Here is a 20,074-nt window from a genome sequence, read left to right on the forward strand (position 1 = left end):
TCACTGCATCTTTCGGATTTTTTTAACCTGTTCTGGGACCTAAAATCTAAATCTAGAACCTATACATATTTGGCAATGTTTAAATAAAGCATTGGTATCTTTACCCCTACTGATATCATAATTATGTTCATAGACTCTCTGCCTAAATTTCCTTTCTGCCTTTCCCGCGTAATAAGACAAACAGATGGTGCAGAAAGCCACATAAACCACCCCCATTGAGTTACAATTATAGGAACCTCTGGCTTTTAATTTTTCCACCGAATTCCAATAGCTCAATTCATCCATGTTTGCTATGTATGGGCATCGGGGGCACATGCCACAAGAGTAGGTACCATTCCTTCCTTCCCTAGTATTTTCCTTCAAAATAATTTTTCAAATTATAACCTCTCTTCAAACTAAATTTGAGATGCCTAGAAAATAATTATAGGATATTAGGCATCTTTGAAACATTTCCCAGTACCTCAATAAGATGTCCTTCATCCAGCACATATTCCTGTGGTAGTCTATAACAAAAAAGATATCCCTAGGACCAACAACAACCTGGTTACTACTTTGGATTATATTTGGTGGACTGCTTAATGTGCTCATTTGGGCATCAGAATTAACATTACCAGTTTCACCAGCCAAAATTGGGCAGTATTTTATACCCCATTCAGTCAGGATGTCATCCTTAATACTGGCTACTAAACCTTCTGGGTATACCCTTTTAACAAACAAGCCACCTATATAATGAACTTCCTGCACCAAATCCTCTGTCATGGAGGTCATACGTGCTACCCTGACCATCTGACCTGTGATGATTTTCTTTTTTGAAAAAAACGGATGTTTGCTCTGGAAGTGCAAGTAGGAGTTCGAAAAATATTTTTGTGATATACAGTTGAAATATATTTCCTAGCATGTAGGTCTTTCCTGATTTTAACATCTAGAAAATGGATTCCATCAATACCTATACTATGGGTAAATTCTAAAAAGGTGGTACTATTGTTGATGTAATCAATAAAATTGCCAATAGAATATTGGGACCCTTTCCAAACAATACATATGTCGTCCAGGTATCAGAAATAGGCTCTAACATTTTTATTTAACTCAGATGTGAATACAAATTGCTGTTCCCAATACAACAGGACTATGTTGGCAAATATGGGGGCACAAGTAGCCCCCATAGCCACCCGTCCTTCTTGCTTGTAGTATTCCCCCTGGAAATACAAAAAAATTGTTCTTAAGTACTAGCTCCATATTTTCTAGTACTAACCTAAACTCCTGCAAAGACAAAATCAAATTTGATCAAGATCTCTTCAAACCAGGCAAAAGGCAAAACCTGTATCTTGGGAAATAACACTAAATAAATCCTCAATGTCAGTTGCTGTAAATATATAATCAGAATTAAACTCTGTATCTCCAAACTGAGCCAAAAAATCCCAGGAGTCTATAATAATATGTGGATACAAACTATAAAAAGGTTTTAACTTTTTATCCAAATAAATAACTAGAGGTTGTGTTTTGGAGCCTTCAAAGGAAACAATTGGTCTTGGATGAGGATTCTCTGGATACTTGTGAACCTTAGGGATGCTGAAAATACCTGGAATCACCGGTTGAGCAACTTGAAAAAATTCAAACAAATGCTTATCTATGGTCCCTTGCAGTAAATTGTCCTCAAGACAAAGGTCCACATATCTAGAGGCTAGATTGATTTCATTTCTTGAAACTTCTTGGTACTTCCCACCCCCCTGGAAAATCTCCAACATCTTATTGCTATACATCCAATCCTCCATTATCACCATCCCCAACCCTTATCGGGTTTCATAATCCTCAGGTGGTGAATCTGGGTTAAATCCTGCAAACATTCCCTTTCTGATTTAGAAAGATTATCAAAAAAATACCCCTTTTTGTTCGTCTTTTTATTGGTAGAATACGACCTAGACCTATCACAAATGTCACCCTCCACTAGAGCTTCAAAGTTGGAAAGAACAGGGTGAATAGGTGGATTAAAGATACTTTTTTTTCTTAAGACCACAGGAATTGGGAACAGTATTCACACCATCAAAAATACTTCCAAATTCAACCCTCTAACAAAGATCTTTGTATCCAAAATCATTTTTGCAATAACACCTTTTTTTGCAGGAACAAAAGTAAACCCCTTTTGAAATAAATCAAAATGTATTGGGGTTAATTCTAAACTAGTATAATTGAAAACATGAAAATCCCCACAGGTGTGAATACATCCTATATTCTGGATGTTACTAAAAGTACCTGCACTCAATTCCTCCTGCCCCTGCCTCTCTGCCCCAGTTCTGTATGATGTTTGATGAGTCACCTGTGCATAGGTGGGCTGAACCACTTGGTTCTGTAATCTGAGTGACCTCCTCACAGGTTGATAAGCTAAAGGGGCCTCAGCTTGTGTCCTACCGCCAGAATGAATACCAGTATCCCCAGAGTTTCCAGTCTCAATGACATCATCCTTTATAGTATGACTATAATCCTGTCTGCAATTCAAGTGGGCATGTTTGGGTAAATATACAGAGTAAGCTTTCCCACTTTCATAGTCTTTGTCATCCCTTTCCAACTTGTTAAGTTTCTTCTTATTTTTCTCAGTAGTTCTATCAACATCCTGAAACACATTTATATTCTTAGCTTTATACTCAGTAACAAGAGTATAACAGATCCTTTTCAGCCTTTTTATTTAATTCCAAAATTTCATTATGAAATTTTTCCATAACAATCACATTGTTCTTAACTATAACTTTTAAAACTGCCAAACCACATTCATTAAATATATTCACTAGCTCATTAAAAAAAATCATTGCTTTTAAAAACATTATTTGGAAATCTCATTAGTCTCAAACATTTAGGTACATATTTTTTCAAAATACACTGCTCTGGATACCAACTGTCTAGTGCTAGAGTTTTGTACTTCAATAATTTGTCCTTTAAATTAAATAAAATACCTTGGTATGAGAACTGTCCATTATTTTGAGTCTGTTCATCATGGGAAAAACCACGCGTGAACCATGCTTGAAAATCAAAATCAGGAGCATTCTGTTCAAAGTCATTCAAACATTCACAAAAAGGTACTGTAAAAGGTTGTCTGTTCTATATATATATATATGATTTCCTATTACAAGAACAAAAGTTCACTACTTTGAGCTTGTAATAGGAAGCCTCACTTCTGACAAAGTTCACTTTAATGAAAGTGGACTTTTGCGTAATTGCACGTCACCGAAAACACCGCAGCACAGTGGAGGACATAAAAAACAAGCTATGTCCTCCACTATGGTGCGATAGTCACAGACCTTAGGGTTTGGGCACGGGTTAGGGTAAGAGGATAGTTAGTAAAGCTATCCCCTTACCCTAACCCTAAGGTTCATGACTATCGCACCATAGTGGAGGACATTGCTATGTCCTTCACTGCGCTGCAGTCATCACAGACCTTAGGGATAGGGCACGGGTCATGGTAAGGGGATAGCCCTATGGGCTATCCCCTTACTATGAGCCGTGCCCTAACCCTAAGGTCTGTGAGTATTGCATGGAAGTTCAGTACAACACCCATTCATTGTACTGAACTTTGCATAAGTGCACTTTCGATTAAGTGCACTTTCACTGCAGTGAGCATTCCATGCACTATTTCAAATTAGTGAAAATTCGATCTAGTGTATGGAACCCATATATATTTATTTTGTTTTTTGTTCTAATTCAAAGCTCTTTTCTTCAGGGCAGGGATGATAGAATAATGCTCATTCAGCCCTGGTGGAGCGCATGCTTCCATTTTTAACTGCCACATGAGCTCCTTGAACTCAAGGTTCGTTTCCCAATCACTGCCTCTTTCAGATTTTTTCACCTGTTCTGGGACCCAAAATCTAAATCTAGAACCTAGACATATTTGGGAATGCATAAATAAAGCATTGGTATCTTTACCCCTACTGATATCATAATTATGTTCCTAGATTCTCTGCCTAAATTTCCTTTCTGTCTTTCCCATGTAATAAAACAAACATACGGTGCAGAAAGCCACATAAACCATCCCCATTGAGTTGCAGTTATAGCAACCTCTGGCTTTTAATTTGCCCACCGAGTTCCAATAGCTCAATTCATCCATATAAGCTGTGTACAGACATTGGGGGCACATGTCACAAGAGTAGGTACCAATCCTTCTTTTCCTAGTATGTGTGTTTAGTCCCTTCCAAATACTTTTGCAATTTATAGCCTCTCCTCAAACTAAATTTGAGATTCCTAGAAAATAATTCTAGGGTATTAGGCATCTTTGAAAACATTTCCCAATACCTCAATAAGATGTCCTTCATTCAGCACGTATTCCTATGTTAGTCCATAACAAAAAAGATATCCCTAGGACCAACAACAACCTGGTTATTACCCTGGATTATATTTGGCAGACTGCTTAATGGGCTCATTTGGGAATCAGAATTAATGCTAACAATTTCAACAGACAAAATTAGGCAATATTTTATACCCCATCCATTCAGGATGTCATCCTTAATACTGACTACTAAGCCTTCTGGGTATCCCCTTTTAAGAAACAATCCACCTATATAATAAACTTCCTGCAGCAAATCTTCTGTCATGGTATATATATATATATATATATATATATATATATATATATATATATATACACACACACACACACACACACACACACACACACACACACACACACACACACACATAACTGTAATATGAGGGAGTCCTAGAAGTTGTAAAAATTGGCATATCGGTCACAAGAGGAAAGTGGAAAGGAAGGTGATGACACAACTATGCAACAGTAGGTACAACATGCAGTTCCAATTTGATACAAAGTACTGATTTAAATGTTTTAAAATTCCAGTTTGGAACTGAGGAGTCTGCAAGTTTCAGGGGAAAGAAATTATTCTCTTTACGGAATGGGCTCTTACCGCTTACACAGCTACACAGTAAACAAATTAGGCCTAAGGAAGTCAAACCCAAGGTGACATGGTCAAACCCTTTAGCAACTCATAGACTTAATCCTCTGTGTTAAGCTTCCAGACATCCTTTGAATCTCCTTCATTGTCAGAATTGTTTCTTAACCTAAAATGTAAAAAGAAGCAACAATTTTCACTAGTTTCTCATCATCATTTATTTTTAGTCATACATCTTTCTATTTATGTGGAATGTTAAATGGAACCTTATTCTATTTATATTTTTTTCACGCAATTTTTAGTAGGATATCAACAAGTCATAACTGACTCTGCCATTGTGTGTCTTCAGTGCAATTATGTTTCATCAAGGTGCTTTTCATCATCATGTTATGTACTATGCAAACTGATGGTATGCTTTTTGTTTTTCCTCTTTTCATCACTGTGTTGTGGCCATAGTTCATAAGTTAATAGGCAGGTACTAGGCTATCGGCCCAAGGGCCTAAGTAAGCCTAGCCAACAAGGTTCTCTGGCTTACTCCACCCAAGAAAGATAATTTCCTGTGCCCCTGTCAAGCAGAGTCACAGAAGTGACCCCCGGGGTGTATTTCCTATTTTCCATCCACTCATCAAATTTTTTCTTGAAGAGTGCTAATGAGGAACTTTGCTTGACATAGATGGGTAGCTTGTTCCAGAGTATGGGAAGTCTCTGGGACAGGAATCTATCCCTCCAGCATGTCCTGTTTATTGTGGTAACAAGGTTTAGGTCCCAAGTGCATGTAGCTCAAAGGGATTGGGATTTCTTTAGGTGTAACATGTCCAACATCTCTGGATTTAACATAGCTTTGTATGTTAGGCAGAGATCTCATTGGAGTAGGCGATATGCTACAGAGTAAAGCTGGAGTTTTTTGAGATGGTCAGTGTAGGGCATCTGTTGGAGGCCAGTAATCCTCTTTGTGAGGTACTTCTGTGGCCTTTCCAGCTGCTGCAGATGTCTTGTGAGGTACATTCCAAAAGGAGCATTGTACTCTATAATGGGTCAAATGAGTGCTGAGTAGACGGGAACAATGACCTCTTTTTTCCTGGATGAGAACCCTTTTGTGATGAGGTGTGCCACATAGAAAGTTTTCCTGACTACTGTGGCAATGTGTTTATCAAAGGAGAGACTACTGTCCACCTGGGTCCCAAGGTCTCTTATCACACATTCGGCGTTAAGTAGACTGCTGTTTATGTGGTAGTTCATGGGTACAGAGTTTTTACCAAAAGGGATGACAATGCATTTTTTGGCATTGAGCTTGAGGCCATGCCTCAGACACCAGGGTCTCATCTGTAGGATGTCCACATCATTTGAGGACTCCTCTATGGCTCCTAGTTTGCAGTCATCTGCAAACTTCATTAGCCAGAGGCCTTCTGTGTTAGCCTGTTCTTCAGAGAAGTAGATACCAAACAGGAGAGGTCCAAGGACTGAACCCTGTGTTACTCCACTTGTCACTGTAGGGAGTTGGTGTATATAATTTTAGGGGGTGTGCAGGATTTGTCCACCACACTGGGAGGTGCAGGGGAACTTGTCACTTACCACCCCCCCCCCCCTGTAAAAAAATACTTTTTTTGCCTGTATAGATGTTTTGCCTTTCTTTTGGTAAATATAAAAAAGGTATTGTTAAACTTTCATAGGTAAACCATTTTTGGGTCTATATTACATGAACGAACAATCATACAACATACTCAACATGCTTTGATCGATCGTTCATGTAATCAAAACCTAAAAACCCTGAAAAATACAAATTTGTCCCACACCTTCCCTATACTAACATACAACACACACACATACAACCAGTGCATACAACCCCCTACACACTCACATCATTCAAACACTTAAACACCTACACAAACACACATACTTTTAAAACAAAGTGGGGGGCTTTGCCCCCCAACTAAATGTACCAACTCCGAGATCGCTGTACATTGGGGAAAAGGCAATTTCCCAGTAATCGCAAAGCGATGTCTTCCACAAGCGATTACTGGGAAATTGCCCTTTCCCCAATGTAGAACGATCTCGGAATTGGTATATTAAAGAAAGCAGCCTCTTACCTAGCCATTCCGAACAGTGTAGCATGTCTACGTCAAATGCTACACTCACTAGGAAGGCCGACCAAAATATTTCGGAGCTCCAAATTTCAACATTTGGAGTCTCCGATTACACGAACGTTCAATCAAAGTGTGTCGAGAATGTTGTATTCGACATTTTGATAGTTTGTTCATATAATATAGACCCCCATTCTTGGCTCCCTGCAGATGACCATCAGCTGCTATCAGTTCATGTAAAAAGAAGCTGTAAGGAACCACCACAATGCTGTAGGTAAAAGTTTAATAGAAACAAGCGCTTTCACGCACCTCTATGGCGCGCTTCATCAGGTTACAATAATCAAGTAAGAAACCATCTAATTTATACTAAAATTCTACAATTGCATAATCAAACAATCAAATAAACTAATTAGTTTAAAAAGACAGCTCAGAAAATATATTAGATTTTCAGATAAAATTAAATCTCATTTCACATGTAGACATATTGTCACTAAATAGGTACAAAAATAAGGTAACTAACTATATTATCTATAGATAATTGATTACTATCAACACTGTAATGAAATATTGACATAAGTTTCTTAAAAATAACTAAAACTAATTCAGTAATATATATCAAAATAAAATGAAGTTGTGACATTTCCTTCTTATCTGATAATATATCACATATCATTCTATTAAACATTATAGGATATATATCTTATTAAAAATGTATCTTATTAAAAAGTAATGAAAGTTGGAGTCTCTGATTACACGAACGTTCAATCAAAGTGTGTCGAGTATGTTGTACTCGACATTTTGATAGTTTGTTCATATAATATAGACCCCCATTCTTGGCTCCCTGCAGATGACCATCAGCTGCTATCAGTTCATCTTCTAGTTCTGAAGCCACCTTAGCCTACCCATCCCATGTTTGGGTCAGGCGAGGAGACTGAGGACCCTAGACAATGTCATACTGGTGCTGGAGAATGTTTTACCCTATTTACCCAGATCAGTGCGAGCCCTCATAGGTAGGACATACAGTGGGCATCAGAGCTGACATGCCCCCTCACTACGTCAAAGGGCTGATGCCAGCATGAAGCCTTGCCAACTTTTAATAGTACCTTTATGGCTGCTTCTCCCAGCCTCCACCAGGGAGCTCTGCTGTGTTAGCGCGTCCTGTGTACAAGCCCATCCCTCCTCCCTTGCCTGCTGTGTTAGTTTGTCCTGTGTAAATGTCCATCCCTCCTCCCTGGTCTGCTGTGTTAGTGTGTTCTGTGTACATGCCCATCCCTCCTCCTTTACCAGTGCCTCAGATGCCAGAGCCACTAAAATAACCCGGGACACCTGAGCTTCATCCCACTATGCCATGGTCTTACCTGTCCTAATTGGATTTACTAAGTTTGCAACTGTTTTGCCTTTGGCCTGGGTTATAGCTCCGAAGTGTCTGCAGGCCAGCCTACCAAATCATTTAACCAACAAATAATAAAACAAACAAGTAAACAAATAGGGTGTATTTTATGTTGGCCAGGAAATTTTAAACTTCTGTATTATTCTGCTGATCTGACAAGAAAATACAGCTATTAAAGGGAAATTTTTATACTGACCATGTTTTTTTCTTTTTCTTTACTTCATATTTGATAGAGTTCTTTGTTATGTTATAGTATATGGATTTGCTTATTGCTCCATCTTAGCATTTTAAATAGAAACCAGAAGTCATAATTCATAGAAACAGCAGCCGGATCTTGGCTCATTCACAAAAGACAAGCATGCACTATACATTATTTTAGCTTCAGGTGCAGGTTAAACAGATACCATTGATAGCCGAAGAGAATTTCTTTGAACTGAGCGCCTGTTATAAAATTAATAACAAAGGTAAAGTTGTAAGTTGCAAGACACAAGAAATAGAAACCTTTCTTGCATTAGTGGACTTTGTGCATATAGTGATGCTGGTTATATGTTCTTGATTTTAAAAATTACAATAGCAGATGTTACATTATCCAAAAGCAACGAAGACAGAAATATTTTTCAGAAATGCTCATTCCATCATAAGCTTTAATTTGGGTGTGCAGAAACACACACTAGCCAGATGTTTGTGTAAGCTCTAATTTGTGAGTACCTAATCAAATTGAATCAAGAGTTTCTGATGTGCACAGAGAAGTTGTTTATTACTGGTATAAACAGGTTTCAAAAAGACCATCTTAAAATAGCACATTTTTAAGTATGATACATTTTTGTTGTGTTATTATTAGCAAAACACAGCAGCTGTTGTTTTACTTGGAAGTTTCACTGTCTGTTTGACATCATGTAACCGTATTTAATCTATGGCTGCCTTTTATATTATGATAACTCATATCTAATTTCTGCAGGCATTTGTGTAACACACCCCTTGCTCTGACACTATTACAATTTTGAATATTATATAAAGCTTTCTAGGGATGTTATGCAGCTGAGAATAGTACTGTTGCCAAATGCTGATCCACAATGTTATGCTCACAAGATGCTTTTTCCTTAAACTGCAGGAGTCATCACACAGTCTGCTAAAGATTACTTTTCTCTACTAGCTGGCAGGCATATGGCATGAAATAAATGCTGGATCTAATTAAGTAATCACAAAAGTATTAGTTTAAAAATAAAAGAAACAAAGATTCTAAAGCCTTAAAGACATACAACATATAACAAGACAAGATTTGGAGTTTATGCTATTCATGCCCGTTTGTTGCAACAGTACAGATTTGGAAGGTTATCACAAATTACTAAAATACAAGAGCAGTAGAGAATGTGCTAGTAGTACAGTGTAGCTAATGAGCTCCCAGAAAGATAATTAACTTTAAAAAAACAGAATTAATTTGCATCTAAACGGGACCAAGCTGATATACAGCAGACAGCAAAAATAGAACTAACAAAAATAGTTAGTGCCAAGAATAGGCCCCTTAGTAATGAAGGTCGTTATCCTTGACTGGGTCTTGTTCAGTTTTGGAACCAAGAACTACAAATTAATTTATTAATCTATGATCTGGTTTGATAAGACAGTCTTGTTTTCAAATAAAGCTATATTAGAAGCCATATGGAAGTGGTAAATTGCAGTGACTTGGTGTCCACCTGGTTTGTATGGACAGGATTATAATGGAATGTTACAGTACACAGTAATGAAAAGTGATACAGAAAGTCCTGGACAAATAAACAGACATAAGAATCAGAATTAACTGACTTAAATGTAGATGCAATTCTTAGAATTAGCCTTAGAAGAATTTCTGAGCAAACAGAAAACTGCAGCATGCATCCAAATATTTGGATGCATGCTCTAGCTGTGGTGGTGTGAGCATTCAAAAAAGCTGTTACATGGTACAAATTAAGCATTGTTAACAAACAGCACAGCTGTTCAGAAGTCATAAAACACAGATATATTCTCAGTGCTTGATGTAAGCAGTAGCCTTATCAGAACCTCACAGCATGTTATGGATATGAAGTGTCATTTTAAAGAAAATAGTAACATTTTTGTCACCTAGAAAAATGCTTCTAGAAAGCAAAGAATACATAACAATGCAGAACAGGACTAAATTCATAAGACAGAAGTAAATGCTATGAGTCAGGTGAACAGTTTGTCATAAACATAGGAAGAATGTAAAATTAAGAGTTCATAATCATTTAAAAATAATATGTGAGGAACAGTTTCATAACATTTATTTATTTATTTTTCTTTCACAAAGAATTATGTAGCTTTACTACCACTAGAGAGTGCCGTTTGTTAGATAACAGATGGGTTAAATCACAACTATGACAAAGTGATATGACTCAGAGATGGGAAACAGTGATGACTATGCTACACAGTGGGAAAAAAAGTATGCTTTTTTAATATGTGAAAATATGGAGATCATTCTCTAGGGAGGGGAAAGGAAGTGTTATGTTTAGGGCTTAGTATTCAGTTTAATTGTTGGCACTACATACCCAATGACATCCTTACATACCCCCATCCCTCTTTATTACTTGCCCCCTCTTTTTAGCAGCCCCTTCCATCTTGTTTTTTTAATACCTCAGCTAGTCTACTCTAAACTTGTGTCATTTTGCCACCATCCTCCAATGACTCTTCTTCTTTATATTAATTAATAATATAACATAGCTCTCTCCTCCAAATAACAAGCCATCTTCATAGCCCTGATATGCACTGCAACCTAACCAGGTTACAATGTATATCACACCTTACGGCCCCCAAATCGGAACCAAAGCCCTAAGGGATGTGATGACTGAACCCCCAAAGGCAGAGGTGTATCCATCTTCAAAAAAGATACACACACACCTCCAGACTTGTTGCCCAACATAACGCATCAGAAATACTTCCGGTACAGTTAACACTGGACAGAACTGCAGTCCATGTTGCAGCCTGCTACAGATCCCCCACAATTTCCCAGTACTCCCACTCTGCATTCCTGGACACTCTGGAAAACATCAAGGTCCAGCCTAATACCCTTATACTGGGAGACTTTAAGTACATATCCATTAGTTGGAACAACTACTCCTGCTCCAACTCTTTTGCCCAATGTTTCCTGGAGTCCATCAACTCCAATGCCTTGGACCAACTCATCCTCACCCCCACTAGGGGAATAACATTCTTGACCTAATCATTACAAACATGGGAGACCGCTGCTCTACTCCTATGATAAACCCTTCCCTGGTTAGATCCAACGACAAGTTAATCACCATTGATATCCAAATCCACCCCCACCCCCGAAAAAGGAAACCACAGTGAAAAATTTCTGCAAAGTTAATTTTGAGCTTATAAGGACAGAAGTGGCAAACTTCACATCATCCATAGAAATGCGGAATGGGAGTATGGCTGCTGAATCATACACCAAGGCACTGTATGAGCACTTACACAATTGCATAGATAGGGACATACCAAACAGAACCAAGATGCCCTCCTCTAAAAAAAGGAAGCCAATCTGGTGGACCCCTGCCATTAACAAACTCTAAAACAGAAGGAAAAACTGTTGCAGAAAAAGGTAAAGTCCGATGACTGGAAAAATCCCCTTGGAAATCTCAGTAAAAAACTGAGATCCCTCATCAAATCCAACAAAGCTAGTTACAAAAGCAAAATTGCTATAGATACTAAGGACAACCACAAGGCTTTTTTTAGTTATGTCAAGAAACTGTATAATAATATGCAGATTTACTCGGAGCTACAGCACAATGGCACCACTTATACTGAACCAAATGATATTGCCAATATCTTGGCAGACAGGTTTAGTGCAAACTTTACTCCCCCCTCACCCCCTAAAGGGCCCATCCACATACCCGAGAAATACCAAATCCTGATTATCATGACTGCACAAGTAGAAACCGCACTGACCAAAGCTAAGAATACAGCTTCCATGGGACCAGATAATATACCGGGTTGTATCCTACACAATTTACAAAAAGAACTGGCACCACACCTGAGTGTCCTTTTCAACTACAGCCTCATTTCAGGCTTTGTTCCCACTGAATGGCACACTGCTACAGTCATCCCACTCCACAAAGGGGGTGAGACTACTGACCCTGGGAACTACCGCCCCATCAGCTTGATGAGCCTGATCTGTAAGGCAGTGATTCCATAGTTTGGAATGGTGTTGAAGGCTTTGGAACGTATTATTATGGATCTTATAAATAAGGATATAGGGAACCTTCCAACCCTGGACCTCAAGCAGTTTGGGTTTGTGAAAGGCAGATCATGTCTGCTCAATCTGATAGACTTCTTTGAAGCTGTCACCAGAGTGGTGGATGAAGGCAAGGCTGTCCACACAGCCTACCTCAATCTAGCCAAAGTCTTTGACACCATCCCACACTCTGGAATCATTGATAGGCTCACTAATCTGGGCATTAACCCATACATCACTAGATGGGTTGCCAACTGGCTCACTAACAGAACCTACATGGTGAAAGTAGCTGACTCCAAATTTAACTAGCAGGCAGTTACAAGTGTAGTTTTACAAGGATCGGTTCTGGGTCCTCTCCTGTTTGGTATCTACTCTGAAGTTCAAGCTAACACCAAGGGACTCTGGTTAACCAAATTCGTGGATGACACCAAACTGGGAGCTATTATTGATTCTCAAGCTGATGTGGACATCCTGCAAAAAGGCCTCACAGAGACCAACAACTGGTGCCAAAACCATGGCCTTAGGCTCAACGCCAAAAAATCCATCATCATTCCCTTTGGGAAAAACACGGTGCCCACAAACTACCATATCAAAGGGAACCCACTTAACTCTGGACACAGGTAGATAGCAACCTCTCCTTCAACAACCATGTCACCACTGTAGTTAGGAAGTCCTTCTACATGGCACATCTCATCACAAAAGGTTTCTCATCCAGGAAAAAATAAGTCTCTACTCATCCTTCATCAGACCCATTATAGAGTACAATGCCCAATTTGGCATGTATCTCACACACCTCCAACAACTGGAGAGGCCACAGAAGTTCCTCACTAAGAGGTTCTTAGGACTCAAACATGTGCCTTATGCAGATAGACTTAAAAAAACTTAAACTTTACTCCGCCACATATTGCCGACTTAGTGGCGATCTCTGCTTGACATACAGAGCCATTTCTGACCCAGTTTTGCTAGACATGCTTCATCTGAAAACATCCCAATCCCTCCATGCTACTCGCTCCAAAGACATCAACCTTATCACCACATTAAATAGAACCTGCTGGAGGGACAGGTTCCTAACCCAGAGACTTCCAGTGCTCTGGAATAAACTCCCCATCAACGTCAAGCAGAGCAACTCACTGGTCCTCTTCAAGAGAAACCTTGATGAGTGGATGTGAAATAGGAAATTCACCCTGGGGATCACTTCAATTGCATTGCTAGATAGGGGCACAGAGAACTAATGTCTGGTAAGCCAGATGACTGTGAACACTATTGGGATAGGCTTGCATTGGCTCCAGGGCCATTAGCCTAGTACTTACCTATGAACCTATAATATATTAATTTACCTAAACCTCCTATTCTCCATAGTAAACTAGCACATTATCCTTTACTCACACATGTCAAACCATTTTCCTTCATTTATCCCATTCTATGTCCCACCCACCCCTCTCCTTTTTTGCCTGACTTCACTCGGTGTGGTATTCTATTGTATTGGTTGATTATTTCATGGTACATTGTACTTGCTTTTAATATATCCACCTTTATGTTATCAGCTCCTGTTTTTTATAATATTTGCTGAAAATCAGTTTATTTCTTTTTCAATTCATAAACTCTGCTGTATTACTAGTCATGTATTTGTATGCACCTCTTTTTATATCTCCTGAACTAAAACTGATATAGGTTCTGGTGGATCAGTATTGTACCCCGTCAACAAATTTAAATAATTAAAAATAAATAAATACTAGGGGTATGTGTGTGTGTGTGTGTGTGTGTGTGTGTGTGTGTGTGTGTGTGTGTGTGTGTGTGTGTGTGTGTGTGTGTGTGTGTGTGTGGAGAATGCCAGACAGCTATATGAGATTAGTGCTACTTTCATCATGATGCAGAGAATTCTGCAGGATGGGCTGTGCAGAATTTTTAAATCTAGTGACTTGTCATGTAGGCAACAACATAGCGCACCACAACAGCAATTTTCCTTCTCAGATTTGATGTAGTAATATAACAAAGTCTCAGCAAGATAAACAGAGATAATACTGTGGAAACAATATGCTCGGGATTCAAAATAACAGTGATAGAAAGTAGACTGCTAGGGGATCTGAGCAGCATGGAATAGAGCCCATGCTGGGAAAATGGGTTACAGTGATTTTTAGGAGTGAAATGGGGAATTTGTGTACAGAAAAATTAGTCACCACTACTTTTCTGTGGGGCTCCATATCATTAGAGTATTTAGATAATATATGTTTTATCCTATTGATCTAATAACTGAAGACAGCACCAACATACATACAATAATTAATGATGGGGGGTATTTCATAAAACCTGTTAAAATAACACAATGGAAAGATAGACAGCAACTGTGATTTAATGTTAGAATATGAAAAAAATATGCATTTTCAGAATTTGAGTTTTTAGGGAAAAAGACACAGACTAGATATGCAATGCTAGTGAAGACTGGGAAGAAATAAAATAACAGGATATTCCTCATGTCTAAACCCTATCAGTGCAACAAAGTGTGATATGAAAATAGTAAAGATCAGTAAGAGTTGAGCCCTGTGGCTATGCAAGTCAAAGCAAAGGAAGCAGATGCCTAGTTGACACTGTGCGAGATATAGAACAAAAAAGACAACTTCATGGCTCATGGGAGGAGAGTGGAAGTACTATGCTCATCAGATGCATGGGAGGATGTATATAAAATGGGGTTAAAGGTATTTTATATATATATATATATATATATATATATATATATATATATATAAAGAAGACGAATGTCATATATACTTATCTTGTTACATGCTGGTGGGTTGGAAACTTAGAGGAACAGACAAAATACAACATATGCATGAATGTTTGTAGGTGGACATTCAAGCTGAACTTGGAAAATTGCAATTCATGCAGAAGTTTGTTGGGGTCAGTGAATGACCTTTTAGAGAAACAGACAATGAATAAATGAAGACGGATTCGAACATGGGTAGGTAAAAGAACTGATAAGACTGTAATATACCAGAATTAACTGGAAACAACTGAAATGAGACTGGAATGAATGTCTTCATCTGTTAATTACCCACACTTATGCTGAATAGTTTCCAGTCTCTCATTTATGGATCAAGTCTTCTTGTACTTTTCAGAATGAATTCTGCACATAGTATAGTGGCGGTAGATGTTAACAATATTTGAATGCTGTCTCCAATAACAGTGCTGATAAGCAATAACAGTGCTGATAAATATATCCACAGTTTCTGCATGTGTATTGTGATTCTCCTGGATAATATAAACTGAAACAGTCTTTTTCTCTTGAATAGTATCATTAATGCTAGATATCTGACATGACGTCAGTACTCGGGCTTGACTGTCTGTACTGCAAAAACCTTTTGCATTTTCAGTCCAAAAACTAACTTAACTGACTCATCTGCCTGTGTCTGAAGTATTTCCTAATAATACCAAAATCCTGTAATATTTTACATGCTGCTTTAGCCTTGGTTTTCAAGCTTTGACTTACATGTGCCTCACAGTGCCTAAATGTCCATTCTTTATCTAGCATTTTATTGCAAGTACACGTCTTTCCCTTGAGAAAGGAGGATTATGTAGCTTTCCTTTGAGAGCTCTTATTCCTACACATCACATGCTTAGCCAGGAAGATTATCTTTTCCCTTCTACTGAACTGTATTTCCCTGAAACTGCATGCATAAATGAAAACACAAATCTGACTGTATGTTTTCAGGCCTATTCTAACAGCTCCTTCTGAGGTCCCTGATGAAAGTTTACTGGGATCTTCTTTTGTAGTTACCTCATATCTGTATCACTAACTACTGTAATCTTGTTTGAATATACAGGTTTATGCCACCTCACTCATAATTCTGATAGATAGTGATGTCCTAATACCTCCAGCAACTTGGCTCATTTACGTAATTTTCAAATCGCTTTAACAGCTACAGATGTAGGAAATATACTTACTCCAGAGATTACCTCATTACCTTTAAGTCTAAGTTCTAATATATGTGTGATGTATCTAAAACCCACACATTATTCTGAAAATCAGTGTCTCTTAACTTTGTGGTCTCTAACACTGATTAGGCTAGGTAATTTTTTTAACTCTGCTGTTCCAGAAAAAACATGAAGAAAATGCCATACAGGTGGCCAAGATGGTGAGCAGTCAACAGCACTGGTTTTAGCTCTGCTTCATTTTAACATCTCTGACAGGAGTTTTACTAAAAAACTCAAATAGAACATTTCAAATCTTGATGGATTTATAGTTGAACATCTGAAAGATTTAAGACAAAAAAATAACATGTTTGAAACTCTTTTAATTGCATTTTCCTGTCAAGAAATCTGGAAGCAACTAATTGTCTTAGAATGAGCCACTCTAAGCCCAGTGTACAGGACAGTTATATGAAAAAAGACATACAGGCTATACTAAGTAACATCAGTGAGTTATCTGTAAAGATAGATAAATTAGAAAGCAAAATGGACAATTTTAAAGAGGAATATAAAAAACAAGCTGAAGTGTTGAGTGAAGCTCTTAAACAACATCATCACAAATCTCTAGTATAGAAGAGACACTGACTGATTTTGATGGAAGATTATTTGAAAATGAGAATAGCACTGAACTTCTTCTGAAACAAAACAACTTATTCTGGGAAAAGAGAACAGATCTAGCAGGAATACCATTAGGAATTATGGGATTCCTGAAAAAGAAGAGGGAGACAGTATTCAATTCCTTAATACCTGGCTGCCTAAAACTTTGAACCTGTCTGAAGCTTTTTCCTTTGGCATGGAAGGGGCACATAGATCACGTTCTAACTCGTCTTTAAAAAAAAACACCTTCATCAAGGTCAGTGATCATAAGATTTTTTCTCAAGTCAAGATAACAATTTAGTCTTAAATGCTGCATGGACTAATTATCCACTTAAAATTAAATAAAATAGTATAAGATTTGACAATGACTAATGTTAGTGATGTCAAAGAGAAAAGTGTGTATGCCACTTGTTAAAAGCTTAATGAAAAACAATATTAAAGCACAGATCTTGTTTCCAGCAAAAATAAGGATCCACCTTCAAGAAGGAAAGATTTTTAACACCTTGGAAGATGCAATGGACTTTATGCAGAAAAAATAAAATCGTAGAAAAAAAAAACAGAAGAAATGTACTGGAATCTATCAACTTCTTTGAAGAGAAAAGCAACAAGAAATGGTTAATAAAAGACAAAAAACACTAAGAAACTAAAGGACAAATGAAAATCAATGTATTTAATGGTTATGAATTCTTATTCATTTAAAGAAGGTGCTTGAATACTTATGAACAGATGCTAAATATTACTTTTTACAAGGTAAATCAATTCTTTCTTTCGCTACTTCAAAAATAGTTAATATTTCCCTTTTTAAAATGTTAGCATTTGATTCTTTTAGCTATATATGAAATTAAAGCCACTTATTTTCATTTAGAGTTTAAAATGTTAACGTATTCATTTTATTAAAAGTCAATCATTGTTATGATGAAACGAATGTTAGTTGGCACACTTTCTGATATCTTGGTATACTTGAGCAATGTACTATTAAATATAATACAAGATGCAACAAAGGACACTAAAGAGGTATGTCAAGTTACATTCTGGGTTCTTAAAATGGTCCAGTCATGTGCTACTGATAGTATACTTGAAATGCAATAGCACCCAGGAAAGACATACTATGTTATAAACAAAATATAAAAATATAGTTTTTTACATATATCAAAGTTAGTATTGGAATCATATCAAATAATTAGAATAACATTCACACTTTTACAAGTTAAACCTGGATCACACATAACTGGCATTCTTTTAATACAAGTTTATATGCTATGTCGACTTAAAAAAATGGCAGTCTGTTTTATATTAAACATCTCATACAAATAGTGCTTGCTGAAACATTAAATGTTATTTCTCTGAGTGCAGTGGATTTTTAGTGGTTGGGATATTTTGTGTTGGGTTTTGTTGGTTTTTGGTGGTTTGGAAGGGTTTGAGGGATTGATGCATGATGTGGAGGTAGCTTGGATTTACTTGCAAGTATTTTTGTGTGAAATGTAACTAATGAACTGTTCATTTTCAAGCCCTCATTGTGAAAACCAGCTTGAAACAACTTAGACTCATGAGCACTTTTATGATAATGCAGGAGTTCTGAAAATTCTAAGAACAGTCCAGGTTACTTCTTCCTGTCTATATTTTGAATCATATGCTAAATCATGCTAAAGCATACTTGTACGTCCATCTACATTATATGCTCCTAGCTTCCTCCTGGTAATAATATCACCACCCTTGAAAATACCCTCAGCTGGCTTTCCACAAACTACCCACAAGAAACCATAGTGCTAGGTGACTTTAATATAGACTGGAATAGCTGCAATACTGATAATCCTACTAACCAAATAAATCTACATGGCTTTTCCCAAACTATCACCTCTCCTACCAGAATCCACAAACCTACCAATAAAGAAAGCACCTTAGATTGGATTCTAACAAATACACAGTCCCTATCATATAAGGCAGGCACCCTACCAGATGACATTAGTGACCACTCAGTAACATATATAATTAGACAAAAGACTAATATTCCCTACTCTACTGCTTACAGAACCACTCGTTCCAATAAACATTTTAACCCTAAAAGCTTCCAAAATGAACTTAGTGTGTGCGATTGGTCACCACTAAAACACCAACAGCTAGAGGATGCAGTGACATACTTCAACTCCAAATTCTTAGAAATCTTGGACTACCATGTTCCCACTTGTACTCTTAGGAACAGGACAAAAACTGCTCCATGGCTAACAAAGGAAACTAAGCAAAAAAATCTACTTAGAAACAAATTTTGTTCCTAATGGCGCACTACTAAAGACCCAGCTGATCATTTAAAATTTAAACAGCTTAGAAATACTACTAAAACATCAATACTATTAGATAAAAGAAATTTCTACTTTCAACTTCAACAAACTAACCAACATAAACCGCAAAAATCCTGGACAGGTATCAATAGACTCCTACAGCCAGGCCACACGAAGACACTAACCCCATCAGGATTAGCCCATGAGACTCCCAAATTGCTGATGCCTTTAATACCTTCTTTACTGAAGCCAAACAATCACTTGCTAACTCATTACCTCCTGTATCCTCCAATCTGCCTTCCTCCTCAACTAACTTACCGCCTTCATTTCAACTAAAACCTGTTCTTGCACCCCTCATCTGTACCCTTCTTCAAAAACTCAAACCATCTACCCTCTCTGCTGACCTATTACCAGCCAAATATCTGCAAATAGCAGCAAAAGCAATAGCCTATCCTATTTCTATCCTAATAAATAGAACCATAACAGAAGTTACCATCCCATCCATTTGGAAAATCTCCCATATAATCCCCCTACACAAAGGTGGTAATTCAATAGAACTCTCTAACTTTCGTCCAATTGGCCTACTCTCTCCCTTAGCTAAAATTATGGAAAAATGCATCCACCGTCAACTGTTAGACCACCTTCTCTAAAAT

This window comes from Protopterus annectens, chromosome 8.part0, assembly GCF_019279795.1.
Source record: "Protopterus annectens isolate FY-2018-M chromosome 8.part0, PAN1.0, whole genome shotgun sequence".
Classification (NCBI taxonomy): Eukaryota; Metazoa; Chordata; order Ceratodontiformes; family Protopteridae; genus Protopterus; species Protopterus annectens.